The sequence below is a fragment of the Saccoglossus kowalevskii genome, unplaced genomic scaffold (assembly GCF_978046115.1).
Source record: "Saccoglossus kowalevskii unplaced genomic scaffold, keSacKowa6.1 SCAFFOLD_313, whole genome shotgun sequence".
Lineage (NCBI taxonomy): Eukaryota > Metazoa > Hemichordata > Enteropneusta > Harrimaniidae > Saccoglossus > Saccoglossus kowalevskii.
Genome location: NW_028188752.1, coordinates 30,099 through 43,677, shown reverse-complemented (window position 1 = coordinate 43,677; position 13,579 = coordinate 30,099).

Below are 13,579 nucleotides of genomic sequence, written 5' to 3'. Positions count from 1 at the left end.
GATATGCAGATTGTAAACCACAATGGTTGTATTCATATGCAGATTGTAAATCACAATGGTTGTATTGATATGCAGATTGTAAACCACAATGGTTGTATTCATATGCAGATTGTAAACCACAATGGCTGTATTCATATGCAGATTGTAAACCACAGTGGCTGTATTCATATGCAGATTGTAAACCAGAATGGTTGTATTCATATGCAGATTGTAAACCAGAATGGTTGTATTCATATGCAGATTGTAAACCACAATGGCTGTATTGATATGCAGATTGTAAACAACAATGGTTGTAATCCTATGCAGATTGTAAACCACAATGGTTGTATCAATATGCAGATTGTAAACCACAATGGTTGTATTCATATGCAGATTGTAAACCACAATGGTTGTATTCATATGCAGATTGTAAACCACAATGGTTGTATTCATATGCAGATTGTAAACCACAATGGTTGTATTCATATGCAGATTGTAAACCACAATGGCTGTATTGATATGCAGATTGTAAACCGCAATGGTTGTATTCATATGCAGATTGTAAACCAGAATGGTTGTATTCATATGCAGATTGTAAACCACAATGGCTGTAATCCTATGCAGATTGTAAACCACAATGGCTGTATTCATATGCAGATTGTAAACCACAATGGTTGTATTCATATGCAGATTGTAAACCACAATGGTTGTATTCATATGCAGATTGTAAACCACAATGGCTGTAATCCTATGCAGATTGTAAACCACAATGGATGTATTCATATGCAGATTGTAAACCACAATGGTTGTATTCATATGCAGATTGTAAACCAGAATGGTTGTATTCATATGCAGATTGTAAACCACAATGGTTGTATTCATATGCAGATTGTAAACCACAGTGGCTGTATTCATATGCAGATTGTAAACCACAATGGTTGTATTCATATGCAGATTGTAAACCACAATGGTTGTATTCATATGCAGATTGTAAACCACAGTGGCTGTATTCATATGCAGATTGTAAACCACAATGGTTGCATTCATATGCAGATTGTAAACCACAGTGGCTGTATTCATATGCAGATTGTAAACCACAATGGTTGTATTCATATGCAGATTGTAAACCACAATGGTTCTATTCATATGCAGATTGTAAACCACAATGGCTGTATTGATATGCAGATTGTAAACCACAATGGTTGTATTCATATGCAGATTGTAAATCACAATGGTTGTATTGATATGCAGATTGTAAACCACAATGGTTGTATTCATATGCAGATTGTAAACCACAATGGCTGTATTCATATGCAGATTGTAAACCACAGTGGCTGTATTCATATGCAGATTGTAAACCAGAATGGTTGTATTCATATGCAGATTGTAAACCAGAATGGTTGTATTCATATGCAGATTGTAAACCACAATGGCTGTATTGATATGCAGATTGTAAACCACAATGGTTGTAATCCTATGCAGATTGTAAACCACAATGGTTGTATCAATATGCAGATTGTAAACCACAATGGTTGTATTCATATGCAGATTGTAAACCACAATGGTTGTATTCATATGCAGATTGTAAACCACAATGGTTGTATTCATATGCAGATTGTAAACCACAATGGTTGTATTCATATGCAGATTGTAAACCACAATGGCTGTATTGATATGCAGATTGTAAACCGCAATGGTTGTATTCATATGCAGATTGTAAACCAGAATGGTTGTATTCATATGCAGATTGTAAACCACAATGGCTGTAATCCTATGCAGATTGTAAACCACAATGGCTGTATTCATATGCAGATTGTAAACCACAATGGTTGTATTCATATGCAGATTGTAAACCACAATGGTTGTATTCATATGCAGATTGTAAACCACAATGGCTGTATTCATATGCAGATTGTAAACCACAATGGCTGTATTCATATGCAGATTGTAAACCACAATGGCTGTATTCATATGCAGATTGTAAACCAGAATGGTTGTATTCGTATGCAGATTGTAAACCACAATGGTTGTATTCGTATGCAGATTGTAAACCACAATGGTTGTATTCGTATGCAGATTGTAAACCACAATGGTTGTATTCGTATGCAGATTGCAAACCACGATGGTTGTATTCATATGCAGATTGTAAACCACAATGGCTGTATTCATATGCAGATTGTAAACCACAATGGTTGTATTCATATGCAGATTGTAAACCACAATGGTTGTATTCATATGCAGATTGTAAACCACAATGGTTGTATTCATATGCAGATTGTAAACCACAATGGTTGTATTCATATGCAGATTGTAAACCACAATGGTTGTATTCATATGCAGATTGTAAACCACAATGGTTGTATTCATATGCAGATTGTAAACCACAATGGCTGTATTGATATGCAGATTGTAAACCACAATAGTTCCATTCATATGCAGATTGTAAACCACAATGGCTGTAATCCTATGCAGATTGTAAACCACAATGGCTGTATTCATATGCAGATTGTAAACCACAATGGTTGTATTCATATGCAGATTGTAAACCACAATGGTTGTATTCATATGCAGATTGCAAACCACAATGGTTGTATTCATATGCAGATTGTAAACCACAATGGCTGTATTGATATGCAGATTGTAAACCAGAATGGTTGTATTCATATGCAGATTGTAAACCACAATGGCTGTATTCATATGCAGATCGTAAACCACAATGGCTGTATTGATATGCAGATTGTAAACCAGAATGGTTGTATTCGTATGCAGATTGTAAACCAGAATGGTTGTATTCGTATGCAGATTGTAAACCACAATGGTTGTATTCATATGCAGATTGTAAACCACAATGGCTGTAATCCTATGCAGATTGTAAACCACAATGGATGTATTCATATGCAGATTGTAAACCACAATGGTTGTATTCATATGCAGATTGTAAACCAGAATGGTTGTATTCGTATGCAGATTGTAAACCACAATGGTTGTATTCATATGCAGATTGTAAACCACAATGGTTGTATTCATATGCAGATTGTAAACCAGAATGGTTGTATTCGTATGCAGATTGTAAACCACAATGGTTGTATTCATATGCAGATTGTAAACCACAATGGCTGTATTCATATGCAGATTGTAAACCACAATGGTTGTATTCATATGCAGATTGTAAACCACAATGGCTGTATTGATATGCAGATTGTAAACCAGAATGGTTGTATTCATATGCAGATTGTAAACCAGAATGGTTGTATTCGTATGCAGATTGTAAACCACAATGGTTGTATTCATATGCAGATTGTAAACCACAATGGCTGTAATCCTATGCAGATTGTAAACCACAATGGATGTATTCATATGCAGATTGTAAACCACAATGGTTGTATTCATATGCAGATTGTAAACCAGAATGGTTGTATTCGTATGCAGATTGTAAACCACAATGGTTGTATTCATATGCAGATTGTAAACCACAATGGTTGTATTCATATGCAGATTGTAAACCAGAATGGTTGTATTCGTATGCAGATTGTAAACCACAATGGTTGTATTCATATGCAGATTGTAAACCACAATGGCTGTAATCCTATGCAGATTGTAAACCACAATGGTTGTATTCATATGCAGATTGTAAACCACAATGGTTGTATTCATATGCAGATTGTAAACCACAATGGCTGTATTCATATGCAGATTGTAAACCACAATGGTTGTATTCATATGCAGATTGTAAACCACAATGGCTGTATTGATATGCAGATTGTAAACCACAATGGTTGTATTCATATGTAGATTGTAAACCTCTATGGTTGTATTCATATGTAGATTGTAAACCTCTATGGTTGTATTCATATGTAGATTGTAAACCACAATGGTTGTATTGATATGCAGATTGTAAACCACAATGGTTGTATTAATATGCAGATTGTAAACCAGAATGGTTGTATTCGTATTCAGATTGTAAATCACAATGGTTGTATTAATATGCAGATTGTAAACCAGAATGGTTGTATTCGTATGCAGATTGTAAACCACAATGGTTGTATTAATATGCAGATTGTAAACCAGAATGGTTGTATTGATATGCAGATTGTAAACCACAATGGTTGTATTCATATGCAGATTGTAAACCAGAATGGTTGTATTCGTATGCAGATTGTAAACCACAATGGTTGTATTCGTATGCAGATTGTAAACCACGATGTTTGTATTCATATGCAGATTGTAAACCACAATGGCTGTATTCATATGCAGATTGTAAACCACAATGGTTGTATTGATATGCAGATTGTAAACCACAATGGCTGTATTCATATGCAGATTGTAAACCTCTATGGTTGTATTCATATGCAGATTGTAAACCACAATGGCTGTATTGATATGCAGATTGTAAACCACAATGGTTGTATTCATATGCAGATTGTAAACCACAATGGCTGTATTGATATGCAGATTGTAAACCACAATGGTTCTATTCATATGCAGATTGTAAACCACAATGGTTGTATTCATATGCAGATTGTAAACCACAATGGCTGTATTGATATGCAGATTGTAAACCACAATGGTTGTATTCATATGCAGATTGTAAACCACAATGGTTGTATTCATATGTAGATTGTAAACCACAATGGTTGTATTCATATGTAGATTGTAAACCACAATGGTTCTATTCATATGCAGATTGTAAACCACAATGGCTGTATTGATATGCAGATTGTAAACCACAATGGTTGTATTCATATGCAGATTGTAAACCACAATGGTTGTATTCATATGCAGATTGTAAACCACAGTGGCTGTATTCATATGCAGATTGTAAACCACAATGGTTGCATTCATATGCAGATTGTAAATCACAATGGTTGTATTGATATGCAGATTATAAACCACAATGGTTGTATTGATATGCATGGTTGTATTCATATGGAGATTGTAAACCACAATGGTTGTATTCATATGCAGATTGTAAACCACAATGGGTGTATTCATATGCAGATTGTAAACCACAATGGTTGTATTCATATGCTGATTGTAAACCACAATGGTTGTATTCATATGCAGATTGTAAACCACAATGGTTGTATTAATATGCAGATTGTAAACCACAATAGTTCCATTCATATGCAGATTGTAAACCACGATGGTTGTATTGATATGCAGATTGTAAACCACAATGGCTGTAACCCTATGCAGATTGTAAACCACAATGGTTGTATTCATATGCAGATTGTAAACCACAATGGTTGTATTCATATGCAGATTGTAAACCACAGTGGCTGTATTCATATGCAGATTGTAAACCACAATGGTTGTATTCATATGCAGATTGTAAACCACAATGGTTGTATTCATATGCAGATTGTAAACCACAGTGGCTGTATTCATATGCAGATTGTAAACCACAATGGTTGCATTCATATGCAGATTGTAAACCACAGTGGCTGTATTCATATGCAGATTGTAAACCACAATGGTTGTATTCATATGCAGATTGTAAACCACAATGGCTGTATTGATATGCAGATTGTAAACCACAATGGTTGTAATCCTATGCAGATTGTAAACCACAATGGTTGTATCAATATGCAGATTGTAAACCACAATGGTTGTATTCATATGCAGATTGTAAACCACAATGGTTGTATTCATATGCAGATTGTAAACCACAATGGTTGTATTCATATGCAGATTGTAAACCACAATGGTTGTATTCATATGCAGATTGTAAACCACAATGGCTGTATTGATATGCAGATTGTAAACCGCAATGGTTGTATTCATATGCAGATTGTAAACCAGAATGGTTGTATTCATATGCAGATTGTAAACCACAATGGCTGTAATCCTATGCAGATTGTAAACCACAATGGCTGTATTCATATGCAGATTGTAAACCACAATGGTTGTATTCATATGCAGATTGTAAACCACAATGGTTGTATTCATATGCAGATTGTAAACCACAATGGCTGTATTCATATGCAGATTGTAAACCACAATGGCTGTATTCATATGCAGATTGTAAACCACAATGGCTGTATTCATATGCAGATTGTAAACCAGAATGGTTGTATTCGTATGCAGATTGTAAACCACAATGGTTGTATTCGTATGCAGATTGTAAACCACAATGGTTGTATTCGTATGCAGATTGTAAACCACAATGGTTGTATTCGTATGCAGATTGTAAACCACGATGGTTGTATTCATATGCAGATTGTAAACCACAATGGCTGTATTCATATGCAGATTGTAAACCACAATGGTTGTATTCATATGCAGATTGTAAACCACAATGGTTGTATTCATATGCAGATTGTAAACCACAATGGTTGTATTCATATGCAGATTGTAAACCACAATGGTTGTATTCATATGCAGATTGTAAACCACAATGGTTGTATTCATATGCAGATTGTAAACCACAATGGTTGTATTCATATGCAGATTGTAAACCACAATGGCTGTATTCATATGCAGATTGTAAACCAGAATGGTTGTATTCGTATGCAGATTGTAAACCACAATGGTTGTATTCGTATGCAGATTGTAAACCACAATGGTTGTATTCGTATGCAGATTGTAAACCACAATGGTTGTATTCGTATGCAGATTGTAAACCACGATGGTTGTATTCATATGCAGATTGTAAACCACAATGGCTGTATTCATATGCAGATTGTAAACCACAATGGTTGTATTCATATGCAGATTGTAAACCACAATGGTTGTATTCATATGCAGATTGTAAACCACAATGGTTGTATTCATATGCAGATTGTAAACCACAATGGTTGTATTCATATGCAGATTGTAAACCACAATGGTTGTATTCATATGCAGATTGTAAACCACAATGGCTGTATTGATATGCAGATTGTAAACCACAATAGTTCCATTCATATGCAGATTGTAAACCACAATGGCTGTAATCCTATGCAGATTGTAAACCACAATGGCTGTATTCATATGCAGATTGTAAACCACAATGGTTGTATTCATATGCAGATTGTAAACCACAATGGTTGTATTCATATGCAGATTGCAAACCACAATGGTTGTATTCATATGCAGATTGTAAACCACAATGGCTGTATTGATATGCAGATTGTAAACCAGAATGGTTGTATTCATATGCAGATTGTAAACCACAATGGCTGTATTCATATGCAGATCGTAAACCACAATGGCTGTATTGATATGCAGATTGTAAACCAGAATGGTTGTATTCGTATGCAGATTGTAAACCAGAATGGTTGTATTCGTATGCAGATTGTAAACCACAATGGTTGTATTCATATGCAGATTGTAAACCACAATGGCTGTAATCCTATGCAGATTGTAAACCACAATGGATGTATTCATATGCAGATTGTAAACCACAATGGTTGTATTCATATGCAGATTGTAAACCAGAATGGTTGTATTCGTATGCAGATTGTAAACCACAATGGTTGTATTCATATGCAGATTGTAAACCACAATGGTTGTATTCATATGCAGATTGTAAACCAGAATGGTTGTATTCGTATGCAGATTGTAAACCACAATGGTTGTATTCATATGCAGATTGTAAACCACAATGGCTGTATTCATATGCAGATTGTAAACCACAATGGTTGTATTCATATGCAGATTGTAAACCACAATGGCTGTATTGATATGCAGATTGTAAACCAGAATGGTTGTATTCATATGCAGATTGTAAACCAGAATGGTTGTATTCGTATGCAGATTGTAAACCACAATGGTTGTATTCATATGCAGATTGTAAACCACAATGGCTGTAATCCTATGCAGATTGTAAACCACAATGGATGTATTCATATGCAGATTGTAAACCACAATGGTTGTATTCATATGCAGATTGTAAACCAGAATGGTTGTATTCGTATGCAGATTGTAAACCACAATGGTTGTATTCATATGCAGATTGTAAACCACAATGGTTGTATTCATATGCAGATTGTAAACCAGAATGGTTGTATTCGTATGCAGATTGTAAACCACAATGGTTGTATTCATATGCAGATTGTAAACCACAATGGCTGTAATCCTATGCAGATTGTAAACCACAATGGTTGTATTCATATGCAGATTGTAAACCACAATGGTTGTATTCATATGCAGATTGTAAACCACAATGGCTGTATTCATATGCAGATTGTAAACCACAATGGTTGTATTCATATGCAGATTGTAAACCACAATGGCTGTATTGATATGCAGATTGTAAACAACAATGGTTGTATTCATATGTAGATTGTAAACCTCTATGGTTGTATTCATATGTAGATTGTAAACCTCTATGGTTGTATTCATATGTAGATTGTAAACCACAATGGTTGTATTGATATGCAGATTGTAAACCACAATGGTTGTATTAATATGCAGATTGTAAACCAGAATGGTTGTATTCGTATTCAGATTGTAAATCACAATGGTTGTATTAATATGCAGATTGTAAACCAGAATGGTTGTATTCGTATGCAGATTGTAAACCACAATGGTTGTATTAATATGCAGATTGTAAACCAGAATGGTTGTATTGATATGCAGATTGTAAACCACAATGGTTGTATTCATATGCAGATTGTAAACCAGAATGGTTGTATTCGTATGCAGATTGTAAACCACAATGGTTGTATTCGTATGCAGATTGTAAACCACGATGTTTGTATTCATATGCAGATTGTAAACCACAATGGCTGTATTCATATGCAGATTGTAAACCACAATGGTTGTATTGATATGCAGATTGTAAACCACAATGGCTGTATTCATATGCAGATTGTAAACCTCTATGGTTGTATTCATATGCAGATTGTAAACCACAATGGCTGTATTGATATGCAGATTGTAAACCACAATGGTTGTATTCATATGCAGATTGTAAACCACAATGGCTGTATTGATATGCAGATTGTAAACCACAATGGTTCTATTCATATGCAGATTGTAAACCACAATGGTTGTATTCATATGCAGATTGTAAACCACAATGGCTGTATTGATATGCAGATTGTAAACCACAATGGTTGTATTCATATGCAGATTGTAAACCACAATGGTTGTATTCATATGTAGATTGTAAACCACAATGGTTGTATTCATATGTAGATTGTAAACCACAATGGTTCTATTCATATGCAGACTGTAAACCACAATGGCTGTATTGATATGCAGATTGTAAACCACAATGGTTGTATTCATATGCAGATTGTAAACCACAATGGTTGTATTCATATGCAGATTGTAAACCACAGTGGCTGTATTCATATGCAGATTGTAAATCACAATGGTTGTATTGATATGCAGATTATAAACCACAATGGTTGTATTGATATGCATGGTTGTATTCATATGGAGATTGTAAACCACAATGGTTGTATTCATATGCAGATTGTAAACCACAATGGGTGTATTCATATGCAGATTGTAAACCACAATGGTTGTATTCATATGCTGATTGTAAACCACAATGGTTGTATTCATATGCAGATTGTAAACCACAATGGTTGTATTAATATGCAGATTGTAAACCACAATAGTTCCATTCATATGCAGATTGTAAACCACGATGGTTGTATTGATATGCAGATTGTAAACCACAATGGCTGTAACCCTATGCAGATTGTAAACCACAATGGTTGTATTCATATGCAGATTGTAAACCACAATGGTTGTATTCATATGCAGATTGTAAACCACAATGGTTGTATTAATATGCAGATTGTAAACCAGAATGGTTGTATTGATATGCAGATTGTAAACCACAATGGTTGTATTCATATGCAGATTGTAAACCAGAATGGTTGTATTCGTATGCAGATTGTAAACCACAATGGTTGTATTCGTATGCAGATTGTAAACCACGATGTTTGTATTCATATGCAGATTGTAAACCACAATGGCTGTATTCATATGCAGATTGTAAACCACAATGGTTGTATTGATATGCAGATTGTAAACCACAATGGCTGTATTCATATGCAGATTGTAAACCTCTATGGTTGTATTCATATGCAGATTGTAAACCACAATGGCTGTATTGATATGCAGATTGTAAACCACAATGGTTGTATTCATATGCAGATTGTAAACCACAATGGCTGTATTGATATGCAGATTGTAAACCACAATGGTTCTATTCATATGCAGATTGTAAACCACAATGGTTGTATTCATATGCAGATTGTAAACCACAATGGCTGTATTGATATGCAGATTGTAAACCACAATGGTTGTATTCATATGCAGATTGTAAACCACAATGGTTGTATTCATATGTAGATTGTAAACCACAATGGTTGTATTCATATGTAGATTGTAAACCACAATGGTTCTATTCATATGCAGACTGTAAACCACAATGGCTGTATTGATATGCAGATTGTAAACCACAATGGTTGTATTCATATGCAGATTGTAAACCACAATGGTTGTATTCATATGCAGATTGTAAACCACAGTGGCTGTATTCATATGCAGATTGTAAATCACAATGGTTGTATTGATATGCAGATTATAAACCACAATGGTTGTATTGATATGCATGGTTGTATTCATATGGAGATTGTAAACCACAATGGTTGTATTCATATGCAGATTGTAAACCACAATGGGTGTATTCATATGCAGATTGTAAACCACAATGGTTGTATTCATATGCTGATTGTAAACCACAATGGTTGTATTCATATGCAGATTGTAAACCACAATGGTTGTATTAATATGCAGATTGTAAACCACAATAGTTCCATTCATATGCAGATTGTAAACCACGATGGTTGTATTGATATGCAGATTGTAAACCACAATGGCTGTAACCCTATGCAGATTGTAAACCACAATGGTTGTATTCATATGCAGATTGTAAACCACAATGGTTGTATTCATATGCAGATTGTAAACCACAGTGGCTGTATTCATATGCAGATTGTAAACCACAATGGTTGTATTCATATGCAGATTGTAAACCACAATGGTTGTATTCATATGCAGATTGTAAACCACAGTGGCTGTATTCATATGCAGATTGTAAACCACAATGGTTGCATTCATATGCAGATTGTAAACCACAGTGGCTGTATTCATATGCAGATTGTAAACCACAATGGTTGTATTCATATGCAGATTGTAAACCACAATGGTTCTATTCATATGCAGATTGTAAACCACAATGGCTGTATTGATATGCAGATTGTAAACCACAATGGTTGTATTCATATGCAGATTGTAAATCACAATGGTTGTATTGATATGCAGATTGTAAACCACAATGGTTGTATTCATATGCAGATTGTAAACCACAATGGCTGTATTCATATGCAGATTGTAAACCACAGTGGCTGTATTCATATGCAGATTGTAAACCAGAATGGTTGTATTCATATGCAGATTGTAAACCAGAATGGTTGTATTCATATGCAGATTGTAAACCACAATGGCTGTATTGATATGCAGATTGTAAACCACAATGGTTGTAATCCTATGCAGATTGTAAACCACAATGGTTGTATCAATATGCAGATTGTAAACCACAATGGTTGTATCAATATGCAGATTGTAAACCACAATGGTTGTATTCATATGCAGATTGTAAACCACAATGGTTGTATTCATATGCAGATTGTAAACCACAATGGTTGTATTCATATGCAGATTGTAAACCACAATGGTTGTATTCATATGCAGATTGTAAACCACAATGGCTGTATTGATATGCAGATTGTAAACCGCAATGGTTGTATTCATATGCAGATTGTAAACCAGAATGGTTGTATTCATATGCAGATTGTAAACCACAATGGCTGTAATCCTATGCAGATTGTAAACCACAATGGCTGTATTCATATGCAGATTGTAAACCACAATGGCTGTATTCATATGCAGATTGTAAACCACAATGGTTGTATTCATATGCAGATTGTAAACCACAATGGTTGTATTCATATGCAGATTGTAAACCACAATGGCTGTATTCATATGCAGATTGTAAACCACAATGGCTGTATTCATATGCAGATTGTAAACCACAATGGCTGTATTCATATGCAGATTGTAAACCAGAATGGTTGTATTCGTATGCAGATTGTAAACCACAATGGTTGTATTCGTATGCAGATTGTAAACCACAATGGTTGTATTCGTATGCAGATTGTAAACCACAATGGTTGTATTCGTATGCAGATTGTAAACCACGATGGTTGTATTCATATGCAGATTGTAAACCACAATGGCTGTATTCATATGCAGATTGTAAACCACAATGGTTGTATTCATATGCAGATTGTAAACCACAATGGTTGTATTCATATGCAGATTGTAAACCACAATGGTTGTATTCATATGCAGATTGTAAACCACAATGGTTGTATTCATATGCAGATTGTAAACCACAATGGTTGTATTCATATGCAGATTGTAAACCACAATGGTTGTATTCATATGCAGATTGTAAACCACAATGGCTGTATTGATATGCAGATTGTAAACCACAATAGTTCCATTCATATGCAGATTGTAAACCACAATGGCTGTAATCCTATGCAGATTGTAAACCACAATGGCTGTATTCATATGCAGATTGTAAACCACAATGGTTGTATTCATATGCAGATTGTAAACCACAATGGTTGTATTCATATGCAGATTGCAAACCACAATGGTTGTATTCATATGCAGATTGTAAACCACAATGGCTGTATTGATATGCAGATTGTAAACCAGAATGGTTGTATTCATATGCAGATTGTAAACCACAATGGCTGTATTCATATGCAGATCGTAAACCACAATGGCTGTATTGATATGCAGATTGTAAACCAGAATGGTTGTATTCGTATGCAGATTGTAAACCAGAACGGTTGTATTCGTAAGCAGATTGTAAACCACAATGGTTGTATTCATATGCAGATTGTAAACCACAATGGCTGTAATCCTATGCAGATTGTAAACCACAATGGATGTATTCATATGCAGATTGTAAACCACAATGGTTGTATTCATATGCAGATTGTAAACCAGAATGGTTGTATTCGTATGCAGATTGTAAACCACAATGGTTGTATTCATATGCAGATTGTAAACCACAATGGTTGTATTCATATGCAGATTGTAAACCAGAATGGTTGTATTCGTATGCAGATTGTAAACCACAATGGTTGTATTCATATGCAGATTGTAAACCACAATGGCTGTATTCATATGCAGATTGTAAACCACAATGGTTGTATTCATATGCAGATTGTAAACCACAATGGCTGTATTGATATGCAGATTGTAAACCAGAATGGTTGTATTCATATGCAGATTGTAAACCAGAATGGTTGTATTCGTATGCAGATTGTAAACCACAATGGTTGTATTCATATGCAGATTGTAAACCACAATGGCTGTAATCCTATGCAGATTGTAAACCACAATGGATGTATTCATATGCAGATTGTAAACCACAATGGTTGTATTCATATGCAGATTGTAAACCAGAATGGTTGTATTCGTATGCAGATTGTAAACCACAATGGTTGTATTCATATGCAGATTGTAAACCACAATGGTTGTATTCATATGCAGATTGTAAACCAGAATGGTT